This window comes from Pezoporus wallicus, unplaced genomic scaffold, assembly GCF_028554395.1.
Source record: "Pezoporus wallicus isolate ANWC-B61680 ecotype Strahan unplaced genomic scaffold, APGP_CSIRO_Pwel_v1 contig_8333, whole genome shotgun sequence".
Lineage (NCBI taxonomy): Eukaryota > Metazoa > Chordata > Aves > Psittaciformes > Psittacidae > Pezoporus > Pezoporus wallicus.
This window is the reverse complement of record NW_026637037.1, coordinates 264,340-284,345: the sequence shown is the minus strand read 5'-3', so window position 1 is coordinate 284,345 and position 20,006 is coordinate 264,340. Positions and strand designations below refer to the sequence as shown.

At 39.3% G+C, this 20,006-nt stretch overlaps 1 long non-coding RNA gene across 1 annotated transcript in view; it reads right to left on the bottom strand.

Annotated features, from left to right (window-relative positions):
* Positions 1 to 6,265: 6,265 nt before the first annotated feature.
* LOC130595734 (uncharacterized) overlaps positions 6,266 to 20,006 on the bottom strand; it is an 87,726-nt gene continuing 73,985 nt past the window's right edge. The window contains exon 4 of the long non-coding RNA XR_008971370.1: positions 6,266 to 6,532. This is a non-coding gene — a long non-coding RNA (uncharacterized LOC130595734). The remainder of the gene's footprint in view (positions 6,533 to 20,006) is intronic.

Sequence of the window (20,006 nt, the reverse complement as noted above, 5' to 3'; positions counted from 1 at the left end):
AGCAGAGAGGTCTTCACATACTGTATCTGTCATTCTCAGCGATTCATTAAGGTAACGTTAGGATACAAACAGCGATCTGCCTGGACATTGTGAGCACCCACATTTCTTGTTTGTATAAAACACTTAACTTGTCAGTGTTCATGAAAGGGTTATCGCTGTAAGAAACTTGCAATATATGGCTAAAATATCTCAGAGCAATAAACAAAAGAAGAGTCTGAAGAAGTATCTAACTGTTTCAGTTCCTGCTCAACAAAATATCACCAACTGGTTAATATACTCAGTTCATTTGATTAATTAGCATCATAATTTAGTGCAAATTATCCTTTTATCTCTGTGGTATTAGCAGCTTTCTGGTTTGAACATGTACTCTGCCTGTAAAAATACTGACTGCTTATTCAATACATCTGCTCCTCACATAAAAAAATCACGTTTTCAGAATCATATCAACTTTAGTGACGAAACTAAATAAAACACTATTCAAGTACTATTTTTACTCACACTAGCATTGCAGAGACAGTCACTAAAGGAAAGCAAGGCAGATTAAACACATACATAGTGAAGAATTCATTTTATAACACAAATGCAAACCAAAATCATAGAATCAACCAGGTTGGAAAAGACCTTTAAGATCACCAAGCTCAACTTTCACCCCAGCTCTGACAAGGCCACCACTAACCCATGGCACTGAGGACCTCGTCTCCATGGTGTGTGAACACTTGCAGGGACGGTGACTCCAGCCCTGCCCTGGGCAGCCTATTCCAATGCCTGAGCACCCTCTGGGGAAGGAATTGTTCCTCAGCTCCAGTTAAATCATTCTAAAAGGAAAAGATTTCCTGTGTTCCACTTACAAAAGATAAGGAGATTATGTAGCTATAACTGAAATCAGAGTTAGACATACTGAAACTTTTATTAGTAATAATTATGCTTGAGCTTGAAAGCATCAGACTCTGAAATTCAGAGACTACTTGGGCTTGCTGAAGAAGCAACTTATAAATTCACCTTGGACACATCATTCCTGCAAATGTAATAGGGAATCACAGAGTGAAAAGCAAAGAATCTGATCCTAATTTTGCACTACGTTTTTCACAATGCTGCTGAAGCATACAGCAAAGGCTGAACCATTATGAAAACAGAAATCTAGTCTTGCTGTACATACTTACTTACCATGTCATCAGCCAACTTCTTTCCTGCAAGCAGAAGAGAGCAGAACTGTTGAACAAGTGTGGTGATGTTTAAGTTTGTGCTTCTCCTCCTGTTTGTCTCACTATGACCAAAATGTCCATGGACCTATTTTACTACACTTCACATTTCTCTTTAAAACCTACTAGGACTGCAGCCTCCTCAGAGCACAACCTGCCTTAATGGTCACACAGGACAAAAATGAAAAATCATTTCTGATGAGCTTTTTCTACCCTATCAGGGCCATCAAAAATCCCCCTAAAACTTGTCTAATTTGTCAGGATGGAATAACCCTCACTTTCTTTTCATTTTACTCAATACAGCTATATGTAAAACAGGAAAGAAAAAAAGAGATTTTCCATTTTGTGATGAGGTAGGGAGCTATCCTTGTTAAAAAAAAAAAGCTATTATCTTCACTCACACAGTGTTTCTGAATCCTTTCAGATCAGAAACAAAAGGATTTGAAGGATATTTCTTAAGACCACATGTTACAATTGTGCTTGAAATGCCCCTTTTCATGAAGGCAGCCATAGGATGTACCAGACTCATCTTCCGTTAGCACAGAGCACTCACTGCGGAGGACTTTGATCTACCTGATTCCTATCTGATCTACCTAATTTCCAAGAACCCGCCTGTTTACTGCAGCACTGCTTTGACAGTCAGGCTCAGCTGTTAACATTACAGAAATGCTTTCTGGATGTCAAATGCAAGAGATTTCAACCAGGATATTTTCAGTAACACCTTTTCCCTTTGGTGAATTCCAAATTTAGTGTGCAACTCTCTTGGCTCAGGCTTGAAGGAAACAGACATGAACCTGAGAAGCTTAGAACTACACTGCCCAGGTTAATCATATGTTTAGTAGCATTAACGTGCCTGCTTTTGTCAGACAGGCATATTTTATAGACAAAGGTCCACACAGAACTGGAACTCTTCCATAATGTTACCATTTCATTATCATTATTCTTTCTTCTCTATAGCTTACAAATAGAATGACCTCTGTCCAGTAACCATACTGGATAAGTTTTCCTGATTGTATTTGCTGGTTTCTTGTGGTTGGTTTGTGGATTTTTTTTTAGTTACTAATAATCTTTTCCAGAAGCATTCTTGACAGAAACTATACACCACTGGAAGATCACATTGATGCAAGTCTAAATAATGACATGAGAGAAATGGGTAGGGTAAGGACAAGAAAAGAGTGGGTGAAGATTTTAAATAGAAGCCCCAAACTTCCTGTACAAATCCAATTGTATCATAGGAAAATTCAGGTGGGAAGAGACCTCAGGAGGTCTCCAGCCCAAACTCCTGCTCAAAGCAGAAATCAGATCAGGTCAAATAGGGCTTCAATAACTTGGTGTTGAAAGCTTCCACGGATGGAAATTGAACAGCCTTTCTGCATACTCAATTCCAAAGCCTGACTGAACTCAAAAGGAAACAGTTTTCCCTTATGTCCAGTCAGAACCTCTTATGTTTTGACTGTTGTCTCTCCTCCTCTCACCATGTCAACAGTCTGGCTTCATCTTGCTGGTCCTCTGCTGAACTTGTCTCTGTTTATCAATGTCCTTCCTGTTTTAGGGGACACAAAAGCTGGACCTGTATTTTTTATGTGGTCCCCATGGCCTGTAGGGCTAAATACAGATCAATCCTAGTGATCCTCTGGAGCAGCTCCCTCATCTCTACTGCCATAACTCTTCTAGTCTTCATTTAAAGTAGCTGAAAAGCTCATAACAGCAGCTCTTATTCACAGCTCTGCAGCAGAAGAGGTGTTATAGCAGGTGCTCTGTCTGTAAAAATAAGCCTTTTAAAGGATGGCAGGGGGCTCTGTCACCATAAATGCCATTTAAAGAGACTTTCTTTTGGTCTGAATTCCATTAGAAAAAGAAGCGTGTTCCACAAACACACATGGCTGCTCTAAAGGACCTCTCCCCACACTGCCTTTTGCTGCCCACCAGCAGGTAACATGACACAAGCTTAGTGTGTGAGGCAGCTGCTTCAGAAAGGAAAGGGCCTGTTCTAGGTCATCTTTACTGATAGCTAACAGAATGTCTGCAACTCTTTAATGCATGCTTCAGTATTACAGAACTGAAGGTTTTCTTTTCTTTCTTTCCTTTCCTTCTTCCCCAACACTTCGCTACCCCCTTAAGTTTCTGTAGATCATGATTTCATATTCAAAGAAAACCTATAATACTGATAACTGAGAGATTTGCCAAGGCACCTCGGGGGCTTCAGTTCCCAAGTCACATTGAATTTCTGAGGGAATTTGGCACCAAATTCCTTCAGATTCTTGTCCAAAAATGTCATTCTCAAATTAATATCGTGCAACTGGAAGTATTTGCTCTGAGTATTAAAAAAATCCTTCCTGTTCTGCTAGTTTAATTTTCTTCTCACACATTGACTCAATAGCCACACCAGGGTAAATCTAAGTGGAGTAAGAATAAGCTTCTCATTCAGTCACACAGTACACGCCTGCTTGATTGGAATGGATATTGTATGTAATATGTCCCTGCAGATGTTTTCTCCAGTGGGGCACATTGAATTTCATTTAAATGCCAAGGCTCAAAATCTAAAACAATGTGACTTTAACAAAAAATCTGATGAGGAATTTGATGAGAAAATGGCAAGAATTCCTGTGGCATTTGGGTAACAATTTCAAGCCTTCATTTTAATAGAATAAACAGGATCATATTTCATTCAAATCTGGCAATGAGATGAGCTTTGGGTATTACATTGATATAAACCAATAAAGAATTTGCAAATTTGAAGCACTAATTAACAGACACAATATTAAATGAAAAAAGTTTGCTCGAGGGGCAAATATATTTTGAAGACTTTAAACTTTTATTAAAAGACAATTTTGAATAGCTTCTTCTGCATTTGACTATTCTGTTGGTTTGAAAGAGGGGGAGTCTGGTGGTTTTAAACTAACATGTTTAATATCGTAGGAATATAAATGACTAAACTAAAAGTTTCACTTCTTCCTCTAATAATAACTCAATGTCATGTCACTTCAAGAGAAAAAAAATACCTCATAAGTTAGAATAAAATCACAGAATGGTTTGGGTTGGAAAGGACCTTAAGATCATGTAGTTCCAACCCCAACATGGGCAGGTATGACTCACGCTAGACCATGTCACCCAAGGCTCCACCCATCCTGGCCTTGAGCACTGCCAGAGATGGAGCATTCACCACTTCTTTGGGCACCCTGTGCCAGGACCTTATCACCCTCACAGGGAAGAACTTCTGCCTTAGATCTAACCTGAACTTCCCATTTCAGTTTGAACCCATTTCCCCTTGTCCTATCACTACAGTCCCTGATGAAGTGTCCCTCTCTCCAGCATCCTTGTAGGCCCCTTCAGATACTGGAAGGTGCTCCAGATCCCTTATAACGGAACTTATGCAGTCAAGAGCTGTGTAAGAGGATGTAGTATTTTGTTATCTACACTGAACTCCAATGCTATTTCTATTAAATCTTCAGTCTTACAGTGCTGAATCAAAAGCATATTGACTATCATATTTAGAATCTCACTACACTATTATGAGAGTTGTAGTAAAAACATGTATAAACAAAAAAAAACCAAATTGCAAGTTTGGGGTTACTGGTCACATATGTACCGTAGTAAGAGGATTTTCTCTACCTAATTGCAATGCTGCACATATTAGCCTTCCTGATACTACAATATCCAAGACTTATGTATCTAAAATCTCATACTTCAGAAAATGGGAATGTCAGCTAGAATATTAAGGAATGAAATCTATGAGATGGACTTTCACGTAGGATATTAGAGATTGGTTGTTGAAACAAGTGGTTATTTCATCCTAAGCATAATGCCATCCAAATCTGATGGTGATAAAGTCACCTGCTCTGACAACTCAGCAGCTGTGCTGCACTTAAAAGTTGTCACATATTTAATTCATTAGCAAGCCAGCTATCTTCGCATTTCAAGAAATCAGGGATTCTTTTACTTCTAAATGTAAGGAACTATTTCTTCTTTTAGACTCTATATGATCCTCCAATGGCAGGTCCACACTCCCTTGTCCTTACCTTAGATATGTCTCCATTTTTTCTAAGCACTTTCATTTTTCTTAACAGTTGATTGTGGTACCTCCCCCCCCCCCCCCCCCCCCCTTTAATTTAAAGAAAAATTCTGAGGTAAGTGTTTGGAACAGTAATTGATCTGGAGCTTAGAGATAAAAGGCCTGATCTTTCCTTCTGATACTGAATGCACATCAAAGTCAAGTTGAAGCACTTCACATGCACTTGCTTAATGAAAACTTGTAGAAAATGGAATATTAAAAAAAGCCATTAGCCATAAAAACATAAATGACAGGGAGTTCTGCAACACAGTCACTGAAGAGTTGGGTATCACTTGGATTACAAACTTATACAAGTTACACACAGACAAAACCCCACTGTTTCCTTCCCTCTACACAATGCTTATTTCAGGATTACAGGATGTACCCCCACACTAGACTAGTGCTAATGTGTGAGAATTTACAGAGCACCCATGCTTCCTCATGCTTCTATCCCAACTTTATAGCCTGTTCAAAAACCAGGGGAGAACCACCTCTGGTATATAAAAGGCATAAAAGGCACTAACTGTGATGGGAATCATGGAATCACAGAATGGTTTGGGTTGGAAAGGACTTTAAGATCAGCCAGTTCCAACTCCCTGCCATGGGCAGGGATGCCTCACACTACAGCATGTCAGCCAAAGCTCTGTCCAGCCTGGCCTTGAACACTGCCAGGGATGGAGCATTTACTATGGGGAAGTAAAAGAGGGTCTGTGTCCCATGTATCTTGCTGGGTGTGATCATACATGGTCCAAAACATGCAGAGAGCAAGACAGTCCCCTTAACCCTCTTCCTAAAACCATGCCCACATAAGCCCACCATAACAAAGTCAGTTTTATTCCCTTGTTAACACACAGAATTTTTTTCTTAGAAAAGGAATGTGATAGAAACAAATGCTTCAGAGACAAGAGAGCAATATAAACCCTGATGGACTTGTCTCCTGTGCAGCTTTTCCACAGTAACAACGAGGTATTAGAGAAATCACCTAATCACAATCAGGGGAGGGGGGGAAGTTTTAGGTATAGAGAGCAATTACAACATGGACAAGTAAACAAATGGATGCAGTAAACTGGGGTGGGATACTGCAGCACTACAGCTTCTCTGTGCTAATTCCCCCACTGTTGCCACATTAACTAAGGAGTACATTATCTTACATTTACCATGAGTTAAGACAAATCAAGCCTGAAGTCGCCAACGCTGTGCTGCCAGTTCATGCTTTTGCTTTCTGGACACGGTGACTTGTTTGACCACCTTTCCCATTACAGAACTGAGTAACAGATCATGTCTGTGTTAAAAGAAAAGTCTGTATTAAAAGCTATCTACTTCATACCCTTCTATAGTCCCCGCTGCACAACACTGATGAAGACAATTTTCCAAGGAAATCTATTATAGCTCAAATATTTGAGATAGTTATTGATCTGTAAGTGAAGGTAAATATGAATAAACACATTTGCACCTGTAGCTGCCACATTATAAGGCACTTGTGACAAACAGACAGAAGGATGTAAGTACACTTACTGAACCTCCAGTGCAATGCTAAATCACTTAAAATACTACAGGAATGAGTGAAGTATCATGAACTGGAAAAAACAATTCAGCCTGCACACTGAAGGGCTGTAACTGGCACTGGAACAGAGATGGAATACAGCTAGCAGGGTTGTGGGCTGTTCAGCAAAAGTGACCACAAAAACAAGTAAGATACTCTGCTATGCTGAGAAAGGAAGAGGGAACAGTACTGAAAATCCCAGTTTGTTATCCAGCTCATCCCTTTATTATGCAAAGAAACACTGAGATGAGATAGCCCAGAGAAAGCAAAATTACAGACATTCTGAAATAGAATATGGGGTTTTGATGGGGAGGAGAAAAGCCAGCAACATTCAAGTACAGGTATCCTGAATCAAGCCCAAGCAAACCCACACAACACACAACTGTGTACACTTTTTATACTAAGTGCTCCTCGGTCCCCTTCCACATAACTATAGCAGGGAAAAATTAAAGAGGCAGAAGTTTTAAACACACAAAACAATATTGTAAAGGCAAATAAATAACCACTTTGTGGAACTTACTGCTGCCTGTAATCAGCTAGGTTGAGAGCTTGCCAAACCTTAAAACCCAAATGGTATATTTATACAAAGAAGGATAACTTCCCCAACTCCAATAAGGTCTAGACCCTGCGAAGAGACACCTACTTTGCAGTGTCAATTGGACTATGAGAATTTTATGAGGGTATGTAAGTGTGTGCAAGGGCTCAGGTGAGATAAGATGTACCAATGTTATCCACTCTTATGTATCTTTCTGGATTAAAGGAGAGCTGTTTCCTAAACCAAGTTCTATGAGTTCATGCTTTTCACTTTGATTACAATACCTTTAGCCTGTTCTGAAAACAGCCAAACTAGATGAACCATAAGTATAGCATCAAAGGCCCTGAAACCTCAATCTCAGCATTTCACCAGAGACATGTCTTTGCTGAACAAAACACAGTACTTTAAATCTGGCAGACTTTCCTGACAACTACTGAAACCAGTGCTGCTGAAACCGGCCAGTCAGCCCAAGAAGCAGCCATATTTGTTAGCTACAGTCACCCCTCCTCTGCTTTACATCCAAGCTAATAACGTATCTAAAAGCTTACATTAGAAGTCTTCGATATTTCTAAACAGGGTATCCTAAATAGAAACACTGCCAAAGAAGTCACAGAGGAACAGGACAAATGCCATTGTGTACTTAAAAAGAAAAAGCTTCAGGCTGTTGAAACATTTATGACTCGAGTAGCTGTTTGAATCTGGCAAAACAAGGGCATGATGCACAATTCTCCTTTAAATACACAGCTCCAGCAAAACACTATTCTAATTTACTCCCCCAAAGTAGCTTACTTTGAATAGAAAGTCTTTGCTGTAAAAGAATAATCTATTACCTAGCAATTCATAATTTCTTAGAAGTCTTTAATTCTGAGATGCTGGCAGCATGGCAGCTGACCATCTTCAATAGCAGTTAGGCTCTTTTCAGTAGTCATTCCAATAAGAAAAGCAGACTACTGGAATTCTCTCATTCTAAACAGCACAAGCATGCATAGCTTCTCACAGGCAGGCAGCAGGATTTGCACAAGGAGACAAAAGAATAGGCAAGTGTTCAACAAATTTGGGAGATAAAATGGTGCTTATTGGAAATTTTCACTAGCAGCAGATGAGAACCACGTCATGCTATTCAATCACAGCTCAGGAAATAAACTGCTTCATTTTCCAAAGCTGTCAGTATTAATTTAACTCTGCTTACATTGAAGCCAGTGGGAACTACGAACAGGTTTCAGCATGAGAGTCAGACAAGCCTCGAGCAACTTTAGAAATCTGATCTTCAAACTCTGCCACCTGGGTCATTGCTCAATATATATTATATCCAAGTACACATGTACATGGTGTTTCTTGCCTTCTCTTCCTTTGTCCCAAAACACATATATGAATGCACTCACAAACACAACAACTGAAATGAAAATTGGAAGTACTCATGCAATTTCTATCTGTATGAATTCCTCCCATTCAGGAAAAAACAAAACCAAACCAAAAAGGAAAAAGAAAAAAGGCACAAAGAACAGTACACCAAACTATTACAACCACTTTGTGAGTAGCCCAAACTTTGTCATTAAAGTACATCTTTTAAGCACCACATATGTATCTCTCCTGTAAGATTGTTCATAGTTGCACAACTTGGAACGTAGCTGTTTGATATGTCTGGGCTGAAAACAGGTACAGTGTGGATTAAGATGCCAGGAAAGGTAAGCACTTATGCTTATGGATTCCAGCACTGCTGCTGGGCGAAGAGAGTGTTTGAAATGAAGTTCCTATCATGACTGCCTTCTGACTTGTCTTATGGAATAAAAAAAGTTATTCTCCTCCATGCTGGGATCTGTGCTCAGCACTCTGAATTTGAAGAGACATAAATAAAATTCTACATAAGTGTATCACAAGGGTTTCTGAGAAAAGGAAAATGCTCTGTGTAACAAGCAGTCACTTGTGGGAAAAATGCACCATAGCCATCTCCGCAGGATGTTATTGCTCCAGAATGAAGCTATTGCCCTATTACAATCCCTCACAGAATATCACACATCTCAGGCAACCACTATCTACTGACCACTCAAGGCAAACCTTTCAATCTTCCAACTCTTTCCAAACTGGTAAAACACAGAGATACGTAGAGCTCTGCTTAACAAATGCTTCCTGGACTGTTTTGCTGGTGTCTACATCTCAGGACACAAGTTTCTGAGAACAGGCCCCCTCTCTGTCCCTTTTCTGTACTGGCACACATCTTGGGCAGTCTTCATTTCCCATACCCTTTCCTCATTACCCTTTGAGAACAGCAGCACTCAGAATTGCTGCTCTGGTCATTGAGAACCATGCTAGACCACCAGCCTCCCTACAGAAAACACACTGGCTTCCCATACATTTGTGTCTTCCCCAGTTTTGAGGTTACTCATTCACATGTGTGAATTTGAATTTGCAAAGCCAGCAAGTATGGATGTCTTGACAAGATTTCCATATACAGCTCTTTTTAGGAGAGTAGAAAAGCCCCACATATAAATGGATAGACACCCCTACACGTCCACACACGCAGACATTGAAAATACATATCCATTTCCCTTTCCCGAACCTCTTCCTGGGCCAAGTCTCACAGGTCAGCTCTCGCTCAGATACATACTTCTGTGTAGCCAACAATTTCACTCTAACAGTTCACATTTTTTGAAACACGTTTTTCCCCTTTCCCCTCCAAATCAGTCACTTGCCCATGGCAGGCTGCGCAATGAACTTCCTTCCTCATGCCTTTCCCTCACTAAAGAGTCCTTTCAAACAGTTTCTATACATTTCTTCTTTATAATCCTCAGCCATCTTTCCACTGGTGTCCTTAACAGGGCCTCAAACAGTCTCCAGTACATAACAGAAGCCCAGTCAGGATTCATACCTTTTATAGACACAGACTACTCCAGTAACTTTTTAGCAATAGGTTTCCATTAACCCTTTGCTGTTCAGCTTCTTTAGGTTACCTTTACTCTGGACAGGGTACGGTTCAATGTATCCTAGCCTTGTGACTGCATGCGCATGTCTAGGGGCTGCCAGGCTCCACGGGCAGACTCCAGCCTTCTAAGCAAAACCTCCAGTAAATGGAAGCACTTTTTAAGTTTCTCCAGAACCATCATTTACGTGATGGAAGCTTTTATGTTAACACCCAGGCATTTCTAGCAAGTATTTCACCTTGATTTTGCTTACACAGGCAATATCCTGCTACAGACAGCAAAACGAAGAAAATCAAAAGACCCTCTCTACACAGAGTAAGCTTTGATTAATCCTGGGTAGTTCTTCAGAGGTTAGAAACTCAGCCAAACACGTGACTTTGAAATTAGACTTGTACAATCAGATTAAATGGAAGAGGCATGCTATGCTAATAAGAGCAAAGAGAAGATGTTAGAAAAGACACAGGGTCTAAAACACTAGCTTCATTTTGGATTTCAGAGATCAATATATTATATGGGGGAAAAGTTAAATGCATTGCTAAGATCACTAGAGCTTAAAATGCTACATAGACACTTTTTGACAGTGGATAGTGTAATCAAGGTAGATAAACCACTCATTGTACTATGGATAAATAAACTGAGGCACAGAAGTTCATGTTCTTGGCTGAAATCACCCAGTATAAAGCAAAGCCTACTTCAAGGAAAAAAAAAAAAAAAATCAAGCACTTCACTTTGAAATTATTGTTGATGAAAATCAAGTACCTAATTATAATCAAGTAGTAACAAGTTAAGCTGTCACGTGAGAGTAAAAAGAAGAAACACAGCGGAACCTGCAGGCTTGTTTTCTGAATGCAGTATATATGGGCTTGGAGTGCTTTCCAAATTATAAACCGTCATTAAAGCATTATCTAAAATCAGGAACTACATCTTACAGGATATTATCTGCCCCGTGCGGCATTCCTACCTTATGGAATTAGGATACATCCTTATATACATCTGGTCATGTCGCCCTGCTTTCTGTGCTGGTGTGCCCACCCCAACCTGACCTTTATTTGCTGGAACCCCCTCAAGCGATAACCTCCAGGGGCAGTCCCAACGGATGTTCTGGTCCTGATGGCTGCACCTGGCTCTGAGGGAATTCTGTGAAGACAGACAACAATAGCCAAGGAGCTAATTTGAGTCATGTGCCCACTTAAACACACGGCTGGTCAATGTCCTGCTCAAACCAAGTCTGAAAGAAACTAACATCTCAAACCAAGTCTAGAAGAAACTAACACTTGCAGGTGTGCAAATATGACTATAAGCCAATCATCTTAGTCTACACCAATAGTGGACAGCCATGGGGCCACTGAGCTCTTCCACACAGCAGCAGGCTGCATGGCAGGATCATCTCTTGAGTTGGGATGCCTCCCTACTCAAGATAGGGAGAGATCCCTTACTCCTCAAGCTTATGAGAATCCTCAATGCACTGGATACATGGTAAGTGAATTGGGAAGAAGTGTACTGAAACTTCGAAATCTTAGCTAAGTAATATAACAGATTGATTACACTTACATAATCCTTTAGGAATAAACATTGAGCAACTCTGGGACTCAGCCTGGATCCAGCCATGTCTGAACTCCCTTCTGAGTAGTTTAGAATGCAAGGGGATTCTTTCTGAGCCTCATGACTCAACAGGAGGGTCTCCCTGATGTTTTGTCTGACCTTGTCCCCTATGCAGTAAATACTCAAGTGTACCTGTCATTAAATGTTGTTAAAGCATTGTTCCATTAACCACTGAATTTTCTAAACTCACAGTCTTATATCAATGAAATCACATATTACAGCTTCCCTCTTGTGAATGAAGTGCATGGCTCTATCCGTGACACTTTTCCACCAGTTTAAGCAAAACTTCATAAGGAAATCTAGCAATTCTTTACAACTATTTTGCAACATCTACTCTTCAAACATCAGCTTTCACTATGGTCCCAGTCCTGTAAGGTGCTGAGTGCCCTCAGTTGCCATTTGACAATCACTTTGGATTAAAATCTCATAAACTTGATTACAATGTCACATTTGACTGGTAAATTCCTCAGGAGAAGTCATAATTTATCTGGGATAAATAAGAGAAAAAAAAAAAAAAGGAAAACCTAACTGCAAAGCTTCCAACACATTGGGCCCTAGCACTCCCTTGCATTCCACTGCACTGATGGAAAATGGCCCACAGAATAAAAAGGAAGACAACGCGAGTCTTTCAGTTGAAAGTTATACTGTGTAGTCATTTATTTCCTTCTGAGGTTGCTCAACTGACAACAAAATCTCTTAAGTTGGTAAATATTAAGGGCAAGGAAGAATGTCATCTGTTCTCCTTGACAGATGCATGATATCCAGGTATTAAGGGAACAGGAGACACCGATGTTTTTCATGACAAACTGTATGAACAGTGGAGAAGTCACATGTTTTTAATTCAAAGTGAGGAAAAAAAGCCAGGTTATTTAGGAGTGGCAGGAATGGCAACTCGCTTACTTCAAAAAGGGTGTTTGCAAATGCTGCACATGATTCATCCAGCTACATTGCATCACTACATGTAGGCAGGAGTACTTCAGTATATGTGACATCAGCATCTTTCTCCTATTTTGGTCCTGAATGCATCATCATCTTTATACACCAGAATAATTATTATTACCAACAAAGAGTGTTTACAATCTGATACAATGAACTGGAAGAGAAGTCTCAGAAAGCTCATCCATTCAACAATAACCCAGGGTACAAGTTGATTAGTTTTCAAGTCATCATTACATTATTTTATCTGACCTCTTACATAAAACAAACCTTAAAATATCACCCAATCCTGCTTGTACTGAGTCCAATGACAAAGCACCGCTGCCTGACTGCACATCAGCTCCACCTCCCTCAGAACTGTACTTCCACAGATGCACAGGAAAATGTGTGCCACAAAAATGGGAAAACAAAAGCTTTTAATCTAAACCAGTAGCATCTTCTTCTCTTGCAGCAAACCGCTATTTGCTTGGTACAAGTAGTTATCTTGCAGCCAGCACTAACTAGACTACTTATTATTGTAGCCTGTCCAATTTCCCATCCCAAACTGCAAGTGGTATCCAACATATACTGAGAGCCCAAGGATACAAGAATTAGAGCTGCAGTGGCTCCAGCCTAATGATTCTTGTTACGCAGTATTTGGGGTTTGCTCTATTACAGAGAAACAGATTTATCGCAACTTGTGGACACTTATTCAAGCTTCAAGGAGCAGATAAGTCTGCCCAAGCAATGATTCATCACAGCATTTATTATATTAGCGGAGTGATCTTTCAGCTATTGTTCATGTGGATTTACTGACAGGAACAGAGCAAAGAATGAGAAGTAGTGACAGGAGAACAAAGCTGACAAAAGGCCTGAGAGCAAATGTCGCCTTATGTTAATCATGAGGCCACAAACACGCAAGTATTTTTGGCTGGGGCAAGTCTTATTGGTTAGCAAAACATACAAAACATACAAATGGCCTACAATGGAGTTTTCCATTTTGCATATATTCAAGTACCTCATTTGCATTTAGCATCTGATGTCTACAGTGGACTGTTTTGAAATGCGCTATTAATTATCTTAATAGCAAATATGATTGATTCAAAAATCTATCATTAGGATGTGGAGGAGTTAAATAATAACTTATTACTTGTTTAAACTGTTAGGGATAAAATGCTGATAGAGTTCTATTTGTAAGAGAGCTCTTCAGGAATAAAGCAGCTATGCAGGCTGACGTTAAACGAATCTGAGGACAGTAGGAACAGGAGGGAGTTCTAAGGTTTACACTTTAACTGTGGTAGAGAATCCTGAAGAAACAAGAAGAAGAACTAAAAGTTCTTTTCAAAGTGCAGCACAACTCTGCTCTTGCAGCACTTCTACCATGAGCGGTGGTGAAAGGTACAGTTCCCTTTTAGTATGACAGGTAGAATTGTCACTTAGCCCATCAGGCCATTAAACAAGCATTTTGAAGCTTCATAGCACCAGCATTCTACAGAATTTCCCAGTGCCTTTTCAATCAAGACAATCTGTCTAAAATTGCACTATCTGACCTTCTGATTAATGCCCCTGCCTCTTGCCTGTCATACTAACACAGACTTCGGGGGATAGTTAGGATTCATCTGGAAGTGATATAATTTCTTCCTTTGTCTTTCTCTTCTGGACACTAATGGCTTTTAGTCAGTCCTCTTCACTCAATGTATGACACATGTAGCCATTCTATTTTAGCTGACCATTAACTTCAAGCATTACGACAATAACACAGCAACTCCTCATAGAAGCTGAGTTGACCTGTATGTATTAAATTTCTACAAGACCTTTGCTTATAAAGGTGCTGGTTTCAACTGCCAGGAATGTTTATTTGGGTGTAACAATATCTATTACTAATCAAATAAGGCTGCTTAAACAAATACCAAAGGTCACAAGGCCTAGGGATTCAACATTAGTGTTACTGCCCAGTTTCTCCATGCATTTCTGTCCGGTGATTATTTTTCTACGAGTTATGCACATTTTAAGCAAGAACTATGGAAAAGAGTCAACAACCTATAGTTTGTGGTCTGAAGTCTAAGGCCTAAGCATGGTATGTCGTATTGCTTCCTTCAGATCATGCGAAGTACAGCCTATAGATAGTACTCCTAAGCAGAAAGTAGTATATACATTTCTATGGATAATTGCAGGATCACTGATATAAAGTACGAGGGGGAAACTGATCCTATTAGGAAAATGATACCTGTAGTCCTATGATCTTTTTAAATTCCTATGATCTTTTTAAATAATATTTCTGCTCTTGAAGCTTCAAATGAAACATCTGGAATATCCTGTGGAAATGACACGTATTGGATTGCTTTTTGACTGCGTTAACATTTTACTCAATTGTATCAACCTGACATCTGGACAGTATCTATATTACGACTGCATTACAAAGCATTTCAATTCCATTTTAATTCCTCAAACTGCTTTAAAGAAACAAGAAATCTCCTGTCTCTCACTATTTTAAGACATCAGTGAGACAAAGTCTCTAGGTACTGCTGAGAGGTTTCAGAAGCTCAACTGTTCTTGTTGCAGCTTCTCTAGCCAGGCATCAGTAAGGTTCCATCTGAAGTTAGAGGGCATTTAGGTCCCTGTGGCAAAGGTGTTTTATTCTGACTCTGCTGTATTTTTGCGTGTGATTGGGCTCTGAGTGAAGTTAACTGCAATTTGCCTCTTCCCCAGCTGAATTTGCCCACTGATGTGTGTGTCTTAGGACACATTCAACAAAAGGTACTTACTTATTCCCCGAGTGCTGTGCTTCCTTTCTCCATCTTATCAGATTTTAAGAAAACCCAATCATTAATGGGATAGAGAGAACCATCAGGTGAGTAAGTATCAACAGCAAAAACCTATTCTCTCTGGTCCCAAATCTCTGTTAATCTGAATCCAACAGATAAAAAAAAAAACTGTTGGGTGCATTTCAGGCAAGGCCCTGCACTCAAACCTACAAAGACAACTACTGTCTGTTCAGCTACACAGTGTAAAGTTGGTGGTGGAAGTGGGGGTAGGATAATGGTGTCTGGGACAAAAGACAGCTGAGGAGAAGAAAAAACCCTGTCACATACCAAATGCACTGCCAGGCAACTCAAAGTGCTCAACTTCACATAGCTTGGTATCTCAGGTGCTCTGAAGTCAGGGGAATGGCAGGTAGTAAGAAGATTCCCAAAAATCTTCTATGCCGGTTACTTGTCATGACGAATGTTAATTTTGTAGGAGAATTTAGAATTACATGCTCAGGTATCAAAATAAACCAAAAAAATAGCCCTGTATAGACAGTTATAAAGCAATGTGGTTTTACCCTCTTCCTGAGGATAAAACTTCTAGAATATGTTTGCCTGCAAAACCCCATGGCACTGCTGCACTTGTAATGTAAGCTAATCACACAGGCTAACAACAGGAGGTAAGTTTAAGCTCTCAGAGTAAGGTACAGCAAGCAAAAAAGAACCAGCACGAAGCCCTGTAGGTGGCTGCAGAGCCCCCATAGGTTCTTACTGCTCAACTTGCTTCTTCACTCCTCCAATAAGAGCTATCACCACCTGAATCACTGTGACACTCTGTTTCCCAAGGGTACCTCCTGCCTCTCCCTGTCCCAAATCCATTCAGCCCATCCAGCTAGCTGTCACCTGAGTAAGGTTTAACTTACACATAACTGGCAGAAGGTTCCTTTTAGGCTGCTAAAGAAAGGCTATACAAGATTGTCTACATAACCACAACGAGCCCAGCCACCTGCAAAGGGCTATGAATTAGCACTGTCTGTCCAGCTTGGTTTTGTTGTTGTTGAAAACCCTATTACATGTATTTCCAGCTTAAATCACGTAACAAATATCCATGTAGGAAACTGAAAATGCACAAGCTTTTCAAGTCACCTCTTCTTAAATGTGGGACAGAATCAACCCCTATTGTCATTTCTTTTTCATCTTTACACAGTCTGGCTATGTACTGCATGAAAATACTTTGTTATATTCAGAGACAATGCAGCTGAGTAATAATGCTTGATTTTGCACTGAAGGACAAAGGGCTTTTTTTCTGACATGTGTCTTAGGACCTATAACACTGAGACATCTGAAAACAGATGAGAGACTTTCGTCTGATCATACAAATTCACTGCTTCTTGCAGTGCTACAGGTCAGACCAACATTAGTAAGGAATTCTACTAAAGGCTACTTGATTTTCTGTATGTTGCTAGTCAATTTCCATTTATGCTATAAACCTAAATTTCAAGGTAAAAGGCATTTCATTCTTAAGATTAGTTACATGCATAAATGTCTTAAAAAAAATCCAGCCATTAAATATATGAAAAAGGAATTGTTAAACCCCAAGCTTAACCCAAAAACCCCAAGGGTGTGTGTATGTGCCAAGCTGGGGTATTAAAAATGCAATGAGCTACAAAGCATTTTCTAGAGCAAAATGCTTTCACATAACTCTTGAGAACTCTTGACTTGTGTATGTGCATGCCCATACAGACATACACACTGAAATTAAAGCAACTTGCCCACATCTGCTCTAGTGCAGCTCTTTCTGATACCATTATTGAGATCATGTAATAGAAGGACATCACACTAGAAGAGACAGATGACTCCTGCCGAGATGATTTTGGAAAGTAAGGTAGAGATAGGTGAATTACAGTGTAATGACAGAAATCAGTTTTTATGGGAAAAATCAGATGATGGATTTATATGACACATGACTATTACCCAAAATCACTCTGTAACATTAGAAGTTCTCTTTCAGCTACATTATAGGCTGAAGGGGAAAATATCTGCAGTAATATTAAATGCAGAAAGAAAAAATAAAACAAGGAAACAGAAGAACAAAGTAAGAGACAAGCCTTAGAAAATACACACACCAAGCTGATGACAGCATTAGCCTGGTTATAGTAACAGGGAGACTTTAGCATAAAATGTTGGACAATATAAGGTGCAAACAAATTTGTTAGGACATGTCCCTTGTCTACTAAAACCTAACAAAACCATAGGCACAGATATCATTCAAAGTAACAGGTATTAGGTGAGTGGACAATGAAACCTCTTGTTCTAATAACATACACCATCTCACCACAAATGTTCCTAACAGTGCAGCTCATCATGAAACGTGGGGCTCAAGAAAAGCTGAATGGAACAACAATAAGGTTGTCTATAAGCTAATTGTGACTAAACAAATAGCTGGTAACATTTCCTTCTGATTAGACAGTGTCTGCATAAATTACAGATCTCTAATTAATGTCAGGAGCTACACATAAACGAAACTGATTTTAATCCCATGAGGGATATTGCTACTATTTACTATGAATCAATGTACATAAAAACTTTGCTTACTCTTCTTTTGCTCCCAGCATGCAGGGTATGTTAACCTGAACAACTTCCTATAGTAACCAATTCTGACCATTACAATTCATACAATATATCAGATTTAAAGAAAAAAATTAAATCCAAGCAACACCTTTCCATATGGCCCATTAGTGAAGTCATAAAATGCAGAAAATGTATGATGCTGTATTGAACATCTGTGCTGGTTATCCTATGGGAATTTTTAATAAAGGACCAAACAGCATATTGATGTTAATTCTATGTTACCGGGACTTTAAATAAAAAACTAAAATAAATAGCATCCATTAAACTGATCATACTGTTGTAACTCAAATTGTGTTTATTATGCTAATGGAACATGAAATTAAGAAAAAGACCTTTATGCCAGTGGAATCAATTAATGAGCTTTATGAAGGCATTGGGATGTAATTTATTTCTAGATAAGTAAGTCTAATTTGCAGTTCCATGGGTCTCTGCAATGCTGATTGTAATAGTTATTCCTGCAGATGTGCTGCTCACAGCATGTCTTTCCATTAGAACTGAACACCTCATTATATAAACTGTACCTAATTAAACATAATACAGTGGTGACTTGTTAAACTGGCCTTTTTAAGTCAGCAGCTGCCTAAGCTAATAATACCGTACACAAGATTTATATCATCTACTATATAATACTGATATTAAAATATACTGCCCAAGGGATTGACAACTAATTTAGCAGTATGTAACAGGTACACTTCAGATTCTGCAATGGAGATTAAAGACTACCAGTCTATAAAAATCAAATGAATTAAAGTCTATTTGGAGTTCTAAATAATTATGAAAGTTTTTTTAATAACTTTGTTCTTTTAACAGGTTATTTTAAAAGCCATAATCACAGAATAACACTTCTCCTATGTTCCTTCTCCATATCTGATGGGGTGTTTTTCTTATGTGGTCTGGATTATTACAGTATTTGAACACAATTAGGTATGAGCTGACTCACTTTGTTTCAGGCAAAATAAACTGAGGCACTGCCAAGACAGATGCAGCTCTTTGACTGTGCAAGTTTGATTCTGTGACTATTCTGCACATGTCCTTCTTTCCACCAAAATGTATAGCTCACATTCAAAATACGACAGTCTGTCTATTTTGGTCAGAAAATGAGATGGTCAGAAAACAGAGTGAGAAGAGATTGATTCATGTGATGAGATACGAACATCTGAAAATGACAAGAATATTTTGGTTAAACAGTGTTTGATCATGAAAACTTCACATTCTGTACACAGCCTGTGGTGTAAGACTTGTTTTCTGTTTCTCTTGTCTTCAGAGGCTGAATCAGCTGCCACTTTATGTTCGAACGTAGAGTGGCATTACTTTTGTTCTTCCTATTTTGACAATCTCTGTATGAAAGAGATACATTTTGCTCACAAGCATATGAGTGGAATGACAGTTACCCCCTTTTCTCTTCAGAAGCATGTGATTCTTCCTTTCTCCCTTGCTCAAGCATGCAAAAGTGGCTCACCTTCACTAGCTCCTGCTCTTTCCCACACCAGAGCCATCCGAAGATGTGAGTAGCCCTGCATGCTGCTGCCACCTCTCCTCTGAATGAAGAGAAAGAGGTTCAAATTCTAAACATCTTTTCATAAATGACTTTCAGAGCAATACATTGGAAAGCATGCATGAATTTAGTCAAAGACTTGAGACAATTGATGTCTTGTATCAAGACAGAAGTTTAAAGCCAATAAACATCCACACATTTGCTCAGTAAGCAAAGATCTTAAGGCTCCCAACAACATTCACTTTCTTGCACAAAGAAGACACACACAAGAAGGGATATGTGGTCATATTACATGAAGCCCATCACTTGCCTTGGATTCTTTTCAAGTTTTAGAGGAAAGGATTCAGTCAGATCAGATTTCCTCTGAGCC